Source organism: Pantherophis guttatus, chromosome 3 (assembly GCF_059756535.1).
Source record: "Pantherophis guttatus breed Tessera chromosome 3, ASM5975653v1, whole genome shotgun sequence".
In the NCBI taxonomy this organism is placed as follows: Eukaryota; Metazoa; Chordata; class Lepidosauria; order Squamata; family Colubridae; genus Pantherophis; species Pantherophis guttatus.
In genome coordinates, this window is record NC_142065.1 from 92,339,786 (window position 1) to 92,354,742 (window position 14,957).

The window sequence follows — 14,957 nt, forward strand, 5'->3', positions numbered from 1 at the left end:
TATTGTCAGATGCTACCTAACTACACTTAATATTCAGAAAGAAATTTTTACTGTTTCTGTCTTTTTATTAGGTTTAATTCAGTTTATTAGTTTAGTTGCTTCTTAAATACTTTCTGTGTTTAAAACTTTTGTTGTATTTTATGATTACAAAGATTGTATACCTCAACAATTGTCTATGAATATTTGTAAAAAAGAATAAAATATATCCTCAGTATTTGATTAACAGCATATGCTGTCACATATATGAAATAGTATATATGATTTGAGTGCAGTGGTATACCGCTAATCTTGCATGTGCTAGATCAGGCTAAATTTGTGTGGAAAGAACCAACAAATCAAATGGGTGTTGGTTCTTGCCATTTGTCATTCTTGGCCTTCAGCTAAGTTTATTTAATCTTTTGGGTTGAGTTACTTCTTCTGAACAGTGATGGTAGGTTTGTTATGTTATTTTTGAAACATCAATTTATGACTACAGTAGGGGATAAAACATGTGAGACTAATAAGCAGGGCAGAAATCACTGTGAAGGCGTACTTCCAACCCTGCCTGGAGATTTCAGATCTGTAGAAAATACTGCAGAATTAACCCTTGGAATAAAGCAAAGAAAGAGAGATTTTGAAAATTATTGGAAATAATTGTGTGCATATGTATAGCTTTGAGAAGGCCTGTATCTCTCCTTAAGCACTTTATTTTTCCAAACTGATGCTAAAAGTTAGAAGCTTTAAAATTGTATGAGTTAATATGATGTTTCGGTTCCCTGGAATTCTTACCAGTGGAAAATTTATATTGTGTCTCATGGCCTGTATATAACTGGTGGAGGAGGCTATTAATGTTTAGGACAAATTAGGAAAAAAATAAGAATTTCCTGCTGCTTGTAGGCCATTATCAACACATCCCATATACAAGATAGAGTTTCAGTTAATCCCAGCTTCATGGGGAAAATATGAGAACCATAGTAAAGGAAATAAACATTGATAATCTAATTTTAATATAAATTATTTTACGAGTACTTATTTAAAAAGTGAAAGTACTGAGCAGAAAAACTAAAAAATCCAAGCAGGTTTAAGCTAGAATTACAATTGGAATAATGGAAATGGAATAACAATTGGAACCAGTATATTAAATATTGTTCGCAAACCTAATTGTAAATAATGGGAATACTAAGTATACAGTATACAGGAAGGTGGTACCCAAAGACCCAAATGGCTCAGAAGGACATAGTGAATAGGTGTTCCTATATGCTTAAAGCCCTGGGCTCAGTTTGGAAGGTAGAGAAACCCTACCCATCTATGAGTATTACAGTAAGCTTAAAGTGGCTTTGGTTCACTAGCATTCTTTTGCTATAGCAATAGCAATTAGATTTATATACCATCCCATAGTGCTTTAGAGAATTCTCTGGGCAGTTTATAGTGTCAGCATTATTTGCATATTGCCCCCAACAATCTGGCTCCTCATTTTACCGAAGGATGGAAGGCTGAATCAATTTTGAGCCCCATCAGGATCGAACTCCCGGCTCCAGTTTGCCTGCAATATGCACTTAAGCACTGCACCACGATGGCTCCAATACATGTTGCTCTACATTGTTGGGTCAGGCATAGTAAATTCTAGAGCATGCATTGATGGATTATGTGCCATCAGGTCAGTTTTGACTCCCAGCAACTATTTACTTTTCACCATGATGATCTGTCCTTATCAAATCCTTTCAAGTCTCCAAACAATAAACTAATTGCTACTGTAGCTGAGTTGTCCACCTTGCTGTTCGTCATCCTCTACTTCTCAGAGTATATATTAGTCAACTTGAATGAGAACATTTATTGCAACCGAAACTCTAAATTTGCAATCAATTCTTACATAGCTTAGAACTGGGAAGTCTTCCTTTTCAGTTTATTTTTCACTTTCTATCACCATTGCTGCTATTTCCCACCTTTGAAAAGCTTTGAGAGGATCCTGAAAATGGTGCCCGATTCCCAATTATGATTCACTTAGTTCATTTCAATCAGCTTGTGAAGAAGGAAGTGGGAATTTGCAGTAGAAATGATGGTGCAGAGATTGATTGAATTTTGTTTTCTTGTTTGGCAGTGTTATGGAATTAAGCTCTCACATTGCTGAAGATATGTTGTTTCTATTACTTGTTGTCTGCCCTCAAGGTTAACTTTAGGTAATAGTAGCTGGCATCTAGTTACGAAAAGTGCCTCCTTTCAACATACATCAGAGGTAACTGTAATAGAGAAGACATTTAGATCTTGCTCTAATAAGAGCCCCCCCCTTACCAAAATCAGAACAATTGCTATTACTTTTTAAAGGAAAAGGTAGCACTTTATTTCTGAAAGCCTAACATGAGGTCCCCTCTCTTTCTCTCTTTTTTACTTATTTTCACTCCAGATCAAATAATGGAAACATCCAGTTTCACAACACACATTTAACCGCTGAGCAAAGCCTGAAATAACACTTTGTGTTGCAGTCTGCCATTTTGTGGTGGCAGAAAATTGCTTTGTGACTCACATACGTGGGACTAGCCTTATTTAAAAGAAAATTAGGTTTTCGCTGTCTTTTTCCACTTCTGTGCAAAGAGTTCTGGTCTCTGTAAGACAAGAAAGGCTTTGCTCTATCCACACTGAATAGTTTGTATTAACCACAGTATGTCGACATTCCATCCTTGCACCTTTTCCAGACTCACTTTTACTTGGACTCCAGATTGCATAAAATTCATTAAGAAGGCTGAACAGGATTTTCAACTTGTCTCTTTCCCTTTCTCACACGAATGGGGAGGGAAATTGGCTGATGTGTTATAAAAATCTTGAATGCAAAAAACAAAATACATTAGGGATAAAAGAATATAGTTTGCTTACAAAAACAGTAGTGATGGGACTACTTTTCTAGTTTATTTTAATGACAGTCGATCAGATTCTATTAGCATTTAAATCAATCCCTTGAGATAAGGTAATCAGACCGTATAAAGGAATATTAAAATTTATTTAGTCTCAGTTAATTATCTAGGAAATGCTTTGGGTCCAAATCTCCCAGTGTTAGAGGGTTTAATTTTGAGCCATTTCAAGCATGAAACTTGAAACGGGCTATTTTGAGCATATTGAAAATGTTTTGTTTCATAGCACTTCCAAGAGACTCAAAACTGTTCCCAGTCAGAACGGGGCATTTTGAAAAGTTTTGTGCTATGAGTAGTTAGACTGACAAAATGAGGGGGGCGGGAGTGCTTTTCATCTGGAACAGAACTCTTTTTTTTTTCCTGGCACAGTTCTGTTCCTTTTAATCACTTTATAAGAGGAAATTCTATCAGTACATCTCTATGCTAGGAGGAAAAATCCCAAATAAAAAAAAATCAAAATAAGCATTTGCTGTTGAATGACATTATCTAGCTTCTGACTAACTTCCTCTTCCTGCATTATAACTCCTTTTTCCTCTGCCCCCCCCATCAGATTTATATAGGCCACTATTCATGAAGGAAGGCGAAGCCAGCGCATAATCATGAGGAAATAAAGCAATTTATTTTATTTAATTAAAATTGCATGCTCTGCTCTTTATGAATAAATAGAGATGGAATCCAGATTTTGTTTTTTATGTTGTGCTTTTCTTTTGTTTGAGGATTGCTGAGCTTTTAGCAGTTTTGGTTATGTTTATGCTTATGCTTAGGATAACCCCCCCCCAAAAAAAACCCTCCACCCTTAGAGCTATGGAATAACACTGCAGGGGTTGCCTGGACTTTCAACTGAGTGTAAAGTCTGTTTAGTCAGTGCCTTCATGCCTAACGCTAACCTTTCCCCTTGTCACGCCTCTCCGCTCCAGGTGCAGCATTCTATCTGTCTACTTCCCCCACCATCCCCATTACTAATTAGTTTGGGCCTGTTTTACTCATACATTCCGCAAAGTACAGACTGTTTTTACAGCACAGACTCTGTCCCACAAACATGACCTCAAGGTGTATCTTTTCGTGCATGTCCAATATGTTTGCTAAAGATTTCCACTCCCTTCTTTATTTCTACAAGAACTAAAACAGCTTCGGTTCAAATTCCCACCAGCTTGTTGTATTTGTGTCAAATACTGTGTTATTTGTCTTGCCCGTAAGATTCTATTATTCCTTTTGTTTGTGGTAACTGGGAGCAATGTACAGAATGAGATGTTAAATTTAATCCAACTGCATGCCTTTAGTCTACTATGCATCTGTATCTGTGTCAACATATCCATAGATGCTCATATTTAAATTCTCTGCAAATAAATACATCACTACAGGTAGTCCTTGACTTACGACCAGAATTGAGCCCAAATTTCCATAGCTGAGCAAGACAGTTGTTAATTGAATTTTGCCTCATTTTATGACCTTTCTTGCAATAGTTGTTAAGTGAAAAACTGCAATTGTAACATGGTTGTTAAGTGAATCTGACTTCCCCATTGACTTTGCTTTTTAGGAGGTTGCAAAAGGTGATCACATGACCCCAGGACACTGCAACCGTCATAGATACATTGCCAGTTACCAAGCATCCAAATTTTGATCACATGACCGTGATGCTGCTGCAATGGTCGTAAGTGTGGAAAATGGCCACAAGCCACTTTTTTTCAGTGCCATTGTAACTTGGGACGGTCACTAAACAATTGATTGTAATTTGAGGACTGACTGTATAAAGACCCCCTTTTTCTTAAAAGCTAAAATGGTGTAGATTAGGGATCGTTCATGGCTGAACAGTCATACTTGCAACAGTTCACTGATACCTTGAATTACACTAGTTCTCCATTCCAAAAGTTTTTTTCACTCGGTTAATTCTGTTAATTCAGTTTTGTTAATTATTTTAAATAATACAAAACAGGAATATATTCTGTATACCGAAGCCAAAATTCTGAATTCTGAATATATAATCAGATCTTTCAGAAATGTAATCTCCTGGCTTTTTGTGTCTTTATTACGGGCTGATAACCCTGCAATAACAATATAGTTCCCTGTTTTCATTAAGAAAGAAGGGAACAAACACTTCCATTTTAAGGGATAAACAGCATAGTCTTGTGGCCACCTCCATGACTATCATTACTGAAAAAAACATTTTCTTGTTTGGTATCCTCTTACTAAGTATCCTCTTAGGTTAAAATCTGTTTTTTATAGTAGTGGCATATAAGGATACAGATTCCTTACTGTTCAAAATGGGGAAATGATTAAAGCAATCATGGATAATTAGTGTTATTCTCTTGAATGAGGGAGCATAAGAGTCAGAGAATTAGCACAAGAACTCTTTCTTCTTAATAAAGCAATATATTTGCTGTGTTAATGATTTCTGCCCCTAAAATACTTTTTCTTTCTTTAAGAATTTTTAATACGATGAGTTAATATTGGGTGACAGTCCCATCAGTAAATAGATCATACAAATTGCATAACAGCGTTTAGTAATCTGGTTCTAAACTAGGTGTAATGATAGGCAACAGCTTAAGTGATCCAGTAGATGCTTTTGCATAACCAATGAGCTCAAAAAAGCTAAATGTGGGAAAGATTATAAATCAAGATAGGTAATGCATCCAGGAAGAACTTTATTTTTAGAGTGGGAAGGATATTTTACAAGTGCAATAAAAGGGTTACATTTCTCATATTCCAAATAGAATTATTTCCCTTTGTTTCTAGGAAACTGCAGTTCTGTTCTCAGGAAAACAAGAGAGATTTAATATTATTTAATTATGATCATTATGATCAGGGAGCATATAAAACGAATGTTCCGTTATAGAATGAAATCAGAATTTCATCACACACACACACAGAGAGAGAGAGAGAGAGAGAGAGAGAGAGAGAGAGAGAGAGAGAGAGAGAGAGAGAGAGAGAGAGAGAGAGAGATGTTTTCCCTTTGATCCTTCCAGTAATCCTGTGATATACAATAACCTTAGAGGGAGTGGATGTCCAAAGTAAGACTCATAATTGATGGTTCTGATGACCAAATCTAACATTTCATTCCCTAGATTTGAATTGGACCAAGGCAGAAGGAAAGTTATGCCATGTCTTATAAACTCTGAACTGAGTGAAAGTGAAAAAAGGAAGCTCTAATATATCTGTGATGTTCAATATTGATTAGGCATTAATTGTCCCATAAATGTAGTATAAATCACTGTTTGAGTATGAAATGTTCACTCTGCTGAACATATCTTGGTGCTATTGCTAGGTAATTAAATAAAATTTTTATTGATAATTAGCCAAAATTATTCAGATCAGCAGGTGAATCTCATTTATTTTTTGATGTTCTTCTGATTCAATATTCAGGTAATTCAGTTAATCAATTCAGACCTCCAGTAATACTATAACTCCTAAAAGATATTTCATTCAACTAAAAAAGTAAAAAGATACGAACTTGTTTCCTTAAACATAATAGCTAAAACCAGGGGTGAAATCTAAAATTTGTTACTACCAGTTCTGTGGGCGTGGCTTGGTGGGGGGGGGGTGCAATGTGACTGGGTGGACATGGCCAACTTTTTTTTTTAACTTTTAAAACCATTTTTTCTATAACCTCTTCGGCCGAAGAGATTGCAGAAAATAATGCTTTTAAAAGCCTCTGATGATCAGGCAACTCAGCCGGGATCGTCAGAGGCTTTTAAAAGCATTTTTTTTCTACAACCTCTTCGGCCGAAGACGTTGTAGAAAAAATGCTTTTAAAAGCCTCTGATGATCCCAGCTGAGCCGCGCGATCATCAGAGGCTTTTTTTTTAACTTTTAAAAGCATTTTTTTTTGGCTGAAGAGGTGGTAGAAAAAATGCATTTAAAAGTAAAAAAAAACAGCCTCTGATGATCGCGCAGCACAGCTGGGCATGGGGGTGGGCGCAGGGATTTTTGCTTCCGGTTCTCTGAACCACCTGCCGCCATCGCTACCGGATTGGGCAATCCATTCCGAACTGGGAGCATTTCACCCCTGGTTAAAACAGGAAATCACATGATTGTAGGCTAAATTAGGAAATAAAAAATACATCCTGGAAGAATCCTATGGCATCTCTCTGTCCATTCATCCATCATCCATCCATCCATCCCATTTAATGTATATTGACTCTTGGCTCCTAAATGATTCTAGGCAGTTTACAACTAAAACCTGACCACGAGAGCAAAATCCAAAATGAAAACAAAAATAAATCAAAGCAAAATAAAATAAGACAAAATCAAAACAAATAAAAACACACACACACACACTCTAAGATGAATAAGTAAGACACACTTATTTAAAGTAGACCTGTGTGACTTGTGGAGGGAAAAGACCAGATTAATATTGTAAAGACAATTGCAAGCAGGAAGACATAACTGACATGCTAATCAGCATTTTAGCAGCTAGTGTCAACAGCAGCAGCAATGGAGTTGGCAGCATCCATGAGGTATAGATGCACTCAGCAGTGTATTTCTTGGAATAGAAATGGCTGCAAAAAGCTAGACAGTTGTGGCAGATCCTTCCTAGTAGTACTGATATTAGGCCACAGCAGATTGGTTATTTATCAAAAAATATCATCGAGCCACTCAAGGCTGCTGGGTGAGCCACATGTTCTGCAGGTATGTTCTAATTTTGGGCAGATAATTTTTGATTTTAGATTGAATGAACTTCTGTTTCTCCTTCTTCAAAAGATAATGTTCTATAGGTGGCATCTGCCCCCGGCAAGATTGGCTAAAATGTTTAACAATGTGTGCCCAAACTGTTGGAAATGTAAATAAATACCTGGCACATATTACCACATGTGGTGGGCTTGCATAAAGGCAAGGAAATTTTGGACACTAATCCACACATGGTTAGAAAAAATGATCAGACAACATATAGATTTTCCTCCTCGCTGCTCAGACACTCCTCAACATGGGTACAGCTCACTCCTATTTGCGTGGCTGAGTGTCAATCATATCCCTCTGGAGCTGGACCTGCCCTTCTTCCTGCTCCTTCCTCAGACTTTTCACTCAGCCATTTGCAAAGAGCATTAGAGTGTCTGTTTCTCCGTTTACAATTTGGCTATTAACGTTAATTTTTCTGGATTTTTGCTTTCAAATACCTTTTCCTTAGCTTTGGGAGTGCTGCGCTTCGCCTGACTTCACTTTGGTGAAGTTTACAGGCACACATCGGCGGTTCGGGGCTCCGGCCACCGTTAGCGGCTTGACTTGGCTGGCGGTTTATTTGATTGTTGTTTTTCCCGCCATTTGCCGCTATTTGCTTGCGAGAGACTGCTGAGCTTGTTATCGATTGCAGACCCTCACGGCTTGAGTCCCTGCCGGCTGGCAAACTCATTAGCCAATTCAGATTTCCTTTCTGGCTTGATTGCTTGCAGCCTCTGTCCGGCCGTAGGCGCTTTGTTTCGCCTGGCTTATGACTCGTTTGGGGATTTCCTCACGGTGTTAGAAAAGAAAAAAGCCCAGAACCGAGTAGATGAGATTCTACTGAGCTGGAGCTACAAAAAAACCTTGGCTACATAGGGAAAACCTGGCTAGAAGAAAAACACATATAAACCCTACGAAGAAGTAAGAAAATTGATACTATGCCTTTACAGGGAGGATATGGGTGTGGCCTACTGATGACAGCTAACGAGCTAGAAATGGATCTATTTAGGTCTCCCACCTAGCAGTGAGAGCTTGCTAGGTGTTAGAAAAGAAAAAAGCCCAGAACCGAGTAGATGAGATTCTACTGAGCTGGAGCTACAAAAAAACCTTGGCTACGTAGGGAAAACCTGGCTAGAAGAAAAACACATATAAACCCTACGAAGAAGTAAGAAAATTTATATATATATATATATATATATATATATATATATATATATATATATATATATATATATATATATATGAATAATTACTGTTGCCTAGTTATATTTTGAAAGAAATTACCTACCTGTATATATATTTTTTGGAATTAGTTATTATAAAAAAGAAAAAAAAAGAAAAAATATAATAATAAGTAAATAATCACAACTATTAATACTAAGTTACTTGCTAATTATTAATTAATACTTACTTGGATTTGCTAACGGGTTGGTCTCATGGATGATAGGGAGGCAGTTGCCCTTTCCTCTGACCTTGACAGGAGCCCCTCTCCTTCTCCAGTGCCTTCCCCTAAACAGGTCAAGGGGAAGAAGTCTAAGAGTTCCAAACCTGCAAAGTCTAGCAGGTCTTCCAAGTCAGACAAGGATGCCCAACGTAGATACAACGCTCTAGAAAAACAATTTGCTAAGGCAAAACAACAGGCTCAGTCACTCCCTTGTCATGAGCCAGTGGATGAGGTTTTGTGCCAAGAGGTGGTTTGTGACCCTTCGGTCTCCCATAATGTAGGAAACCTCGCTGGTGAATTGGGAGAGGACTGTCCATCCACTTCTCAAGGGTTGCCACTGACTTCTACCAATCAGCCCTGTGCTAGAGCTAGGTCACGATCGTCTAGTACTGCTAGCCACTATTCTCAGGCTTCTAGGTCTGCCCCTGAAGCTACCTTTACACCCACTGCAGCCGGCCTCCGCCCTGAAGCGGGTCCTGCATTTGGTCAGCCTGTGGATTTTCAGTCACTATTTACTCAGGCTATGTCCCATATTTTTCAAGTGGGGTTACAGCAGACCACTGGTGTATTTCCTACTCCAGTTTGTGCACCTGCTACTTCATGTCACATGCAGCCTCCTTGTGGACAGCAACATTCTATTTCCTATGGTCAGGTGGCTGAACCTGCCCGGGAGGATGATTTCCTGGAGGACTTTGAGATGTCTGGTGACGAGGAAGAGGTTCAGGACAAGCCGGCCTTTCCAGGATTGTTCAAGCCTGCCTTGTCTCATTCTCTTCTGCGCAAAGCGAAAGCTGCCACTAATATGGATACCAACACAAATCAGGGTTCTACTTCTGTTCCACCCGGCCCTAGCAGTAATTTGTTTAATCTGCCTCAACCTGACTATGACTTTGTTCCGTGTCCTGACCTTTTCTGCCAGGTCATTCAGAAGCCATGGGACCACCCCGCCTCGCTTTCTGGCCCAAATTCGTTTGATCAAAAGCTTTACACCTCGGCTCCTGCGCTTTTGCAGTTACCTACGATTGATGATCCGGTGGCTAGTCTTACGTCTTCTTCCATTCTGGTAGGTGAAGCAGGGGATGGCCTCAAGTTTGAGGATAAACGGGCCGAAATGGCTTTTCGTAAGATGCACCAGGCGGCGGCATGGGCCATCCGTGCCGCGACCTCTTCATCATTTTTCAACCGGGCTTCGTTGGTGTGGTTGCGACAATTGAGGGGCAGGCTTCCACCTGAAGACGCGCGTTTGCAGCAAGACTTGGCTAAGTTAGTCGCAGCTGCTGAATACTCGGCTGACGCGTCTTTGGACGCGGCTAAATTCGCCTCTCGTGCCCTGGCTTCGACAGTTTCTTCAAGACGGCTGTTGTGGCTCCGTAACTGGAGAGCTGACGCTAAATCCAAGTGGTGTCTGACTGCTGCTCCATACAAAGGACCTGCTTTGTTTGGCTCATCCCTGGATTCCGTATTGGTCGAGAACAGGGATAAGAAAAAGGTGTTGCCCACGTCATTCCGACGCCAGGATAGGCGCTATGTACCTTATAACCGACAGCCTTTTCGTCAGGAGCAAGGCGCTGGCAGCGCCTCTTATCACAGATCATCTCAGTTCCAGTACCAACCAGCCTCAGATCGGGCGTCCTTTCGTGACCGTGGTCGCCGACAAACCAACTTCAGGCGCCCCTTCAGGCCTTCTACTGCCCGCTACGCCAGGCGTGGTAAGTGACTCACCGTCCCTGGTTCTGATCGGTGGCAAACTCCAGGCTTTTTCTCACCTGTGGCCAATTACCACCTCGGATGCCTGGATTGTCCAAACTGTCACCAATGGTCTACGTTTGGAATTCACTACCATGCCACAGGACTTTTATGTTCAATGCCCTTGGCCGGCTTAGCCGGACAAGCGACTTCTACTGTCTCTCAAAATTCAACATCTGTTGCAGATACAGGCCATAGAACAGGTTCCATCGAACCAACTCAGAACCGGCTTTTATTCAACGCTATTCCTGGTGCCAAAAAGCTCGGGTGATTGGAGAGGCATTTTGAATCTACAATGTCTCAACCAACACATCTTATACCGTCGGTTCAAAATGCATTCTCTCAAATCATTGCTTGGCTGCATCCGGCGGGGAGATCTGATGCAATCAGTAGATCTAAAGGAAGTGTACCTGCATGTTCCCATTCACCAGTTGCACAGGAAGTACCTCAGGTTAGCGTTTGGGGACCACCATTTTCAGTATCGGGCAATGCCATTCGGCCTTTCATCCGCCCTGAGGACTTTTACAAAACTGCTGGCAGCGGTGGCGGCGTCGCTCAGAGAGGTCCCTGTCCGTCTGGCATGCTACCTTGACGACATTTTGATTCTGTCATCATCAACCGAGCTGGCAATTCGAGACCAGGAGTTGGTAGTTCAGACTCTTCAGGACCACGGGTTCACTTTGAACTTCACCAAAAGTCATCTGTCCCCCACGACTTGTATTCTGCATCTCGGAGCAACGATAGATTCGACCCAGTGTGTGGTCTTCCTGTCTCCCGACAGACGAGTCAGCATTCAGCAACTGGTGTCTCACACCCTACTAAACCGGACTGTAACCTTACTGATACTTTCCCAACTTCTGGGAAAACTAATATCGTGCATAGACATTGTCCCTTCGGCGCGTTTCCACCTTCGTCGCCTACAATGGTTCCTGCTTCCTTTCCAAAAACAAGGTCAAGCGGAATCTCTCTTCAAGGTGACTGTGCCGGCTCCAGTTCGGCTTTCCCTGCGGTGGTGGCTGTCTCCGTCTCTCAGCAGGGTTCCCCCTTTCTAGAACCGGAACGGATGGTGTTAACCACGGACGCAAGTCTGCGGGGCTGGGGGCCCCACATCAACTCCCAGCTAGCCCAGGGTGTCTGGACGCCAACAGAAAAACTGCACAATATAAATTGGCTGGAGCTCAGAGCGGTCAGGTTCGCTCTTCTACACTTCAAACATCTTGTATATCGCCAAGACCTTCTGATTCTAACGGACAATGTGGCCACCAAGGCCCATATCAACAAACGGGGGGACCCGCTCTTGGACTCTAATGCAGGAGGCAGAGCGGCTTCTGTCATGGGCAGAGCTCCATCTCTTGTCGATAAGAGCCGAACACATTTCGGGGACTGTAAATCGGGAAGCAGATTGGCTGAGCAGAGACCAAATAGATCATTTCGAGTGGAGGTTGGACCCCTGCCTGTTCCAGGACCTGTCAAAGAGGTTCGGTCTGCCGGCGGTGGACCTGTTTGCGACAGCCCACAACACTCAATTACCGAGATTTTTTTCCCGTTACCAGTCTCCAACGGCGGAGGGTCTGGACGCTCTTCGGAGTCCATGGCCCCGGGGGCTTCTTTATGCCTTTCCCCCCCCACCTATCATCTCCAAAGTAATTTGGAAGGTAATTCAAGAACGGGCGAATCTTCTATTGGTGGTGCCGTATTGGCCTCGTCGAGAGTGGTTCGCCGACCTCAACCTATCCGTCGAACCACCGTGGAGGCTTTCACCCGACTCAAGGGGGCTTCCACCTTGACTCAAGGGGCCGTGCGCCACCCGGAGCCAGAATGACTCCGATTAGCCATGTGGCATTTGAGCGCATAAAGTTGTTCAAGGACCATTTATCTGAGGATGTCATTTCCATCATTTAGGCCGCCAGGCGCCCATCTACAGTTCGCATATATGACGCTTCATGGACTGCCTTTACGAGATGGTGTGGAGATCATCATGTCGACCCCACGACTGAGGCTGTTTCGGACATTCTGCGATTCCTGCATGCAGGGTTTTCTAAAGGTCTAGCTCCCGCGACTCTTTGCCGGCAGGTGGCTGCTCTGGCCACTGTTTTGTCTGGGGAGAATCTAGTACCTTTGTCTCAGGATCCAAGAATTCGTTCATTTCTCCAAGGGGTCACCAACCTGCGGCCCCTTCTGATTCATCACTACCCTACATGGGACCTTACATTAGTATTACAAGCTTTGACTTCTCCACCGTTCGAACCTCTTGCTTCGATCAGCCTGCGCTATTTGTCCTTAAAGATGGCCTTTTTGTTGGCAATCACTTCGGGTCGCCGAGTATCCGAAATTGCAGCCTTGTCCATGCGAAGTGATCTCTGTATTTTCTATCCCGACCGTGTGGTCTTATGCCTGGACCCAGTATTTATCCCAAAAGTGAACACACGCTTTCATCGGGCCCAAGAAATTATCTTGCCAAATTTCTGTCCGGACCCTCACCATCCTACTGAGAGACGCTGGCATACCTTGGATGTGCGTAGAGCGTTGAAACGATATCTCAAGAGGACGGCCTCTTTCCGCAGGACTGAGGCGTTATTTGTGTCCTTCCTCCTCTCTTCTTTGGGTCAGAAGGTATCTTCAGCAACCATAGGCAGGTGGCTCAAAGCCTGTATTTCTAGAGCATATGAGTTGCAGGGGGCTCCTGTCCCGGGAGGTATCCTGCCCCATTCTACCCGTAGTGCCGCAACATCAGTGGCTTGGGCTACCCAGGCATCTGTAGATGATATTTGCCGGGCGGCCACCTGGTCCTCTCTTTCTTCTTTTGTAAGTCACTATCGTTTAGATAGGTTTGCCTTTGCAGATGCTGCCTTTGGCAGACGAGTTTTACAGTCTGCAATTTCTCCCCAAGGCCAGGTTTCGGCTTAGTTCCCTCCCTCTTCTTGAACTTGGGTATGTCCCATGTTGAGGAGTGTCTGAGCAGCGAGGAGGAAAATGGACGTTGCTTACCTGAACGTCCCTTTTGTCCTCGCTGTGAAGACACTCCGTCCCTCCCTTATCTTCGCCGGGTCTGGCCTTGGTGGGGGTCTTTTCTTGTTTCCCTCTGTAGCTGTTCTGTTCCTGTCCTGCAATCTGGTGGTTTTTCTTCATATCAGTCCTGATGTTCTTGGACCAAGATGTCTTCGTGAAAAGCCTGAGGAAGGAGCAGGAAGAAGGGTGGGTCCAGCTCCAGAGGGATATGATTGACACTCAGCCACGCAAATAGGAGTGAGCTGTACCCATGTTGAGGAGTGTCTTCGCAGCGAGGGACGTTCAGGTAAGCAACGTCCATTTTAAGCTAGAATTGTTTTTATTAGGCATTATATCAGATGGCTATGATAAAGGGACAATATATCTAATATTACATATCTTGACCGCGGCAAGAATTTGTTCTGACCTAGGCTTCCTTTATCTCCCTTGACATACTGCCAAAGACCTAATTGGCAATTAGCTTTGCAAGGCCACACAGAGCACAGAGTTAAAACGGAGCTTCAGAATTTAAACCGAACAGAACGAACAAAGTTTCTTCCTGCAAAGGCTCACATGCCTTTGCTCCTCCTTTATGTCTTATGGGAGGGGCCAATCATCTCCAAGCCCTACTCCTGAGTCGTCCCTTTCGTCTTAACTGTTCTTGCCTTCTGGCAGCTCTGCGCATGCATGCACTGGGAACAAGCTCCCCCTCTTCCTCTGCCTCGCTGATGTCTGACTCTGGAGGCAGCACATAATTCCCAGATTATGTGGCCCGGGCCCCCTCTCTGCCTTTGACGCAGAGCCCTTGTCCGAGCCTTCCCCAGACTCCAGGACTGGCCCATGTTCCTCCCCAATCTCCTCACTGTCCAACTCTGCTGCCAGCTCCGCAGGCCGCCAGTGCACCACAACAGAATTGTATATGCGCAGCAGTGGAATAACGAAAACACCCCTTCAGAGGATGAGATGATAAGGAAGATACTAGACTGTGTGGAAATGGACAGACTAACGCTAAAAATAAAAGATAAAGGAGATACAGAATACTATTCAACATGGAATAGATTCTATCAATGGTTAGAAACACGAAGTAGAAGTTGGAATGGGAAAGAATCTGGTTAGGTGGGCATGGAAAGAGATATTATTTTTAATATCGATATAGAAATGTAAGCATTAGAATGATAGATAAGTTGACATACTAGAATATGATAGTCAGAAACTATTGTACAACACTAGCACTGTTTAAAATA

The 14,957-nt window shown here is 42.4% G+C and overlaps 1 protein-coding gene across 7 annotated transcripts in view; it reads left to right on the forward strand.

Annotated features, from left to right (window-relative positions):
- LOC132711353 (uncharacterized) overlaps positions 1-14,957 on the forward strand; it is a 120,049-nt gene that overhangs the window by 21,837 nt on the left and 83,255 nt on the right. Inside the window, exon 2 of one of the 7 annotated variants that reach the window (XM_087890045.1) lies at positions 4,420-4,533. The exons of the other annotated variants lie outside the window; for them this stretch is intronic. The gene's annotated coding sequence lies outside the window, so the exon portion shown is untranslated. The remainder of the gene's footprint in view (positions 1-4,419; positions 4,534-14,957) is intronic. 7 annotated transcript variants of the gene reach the window in all.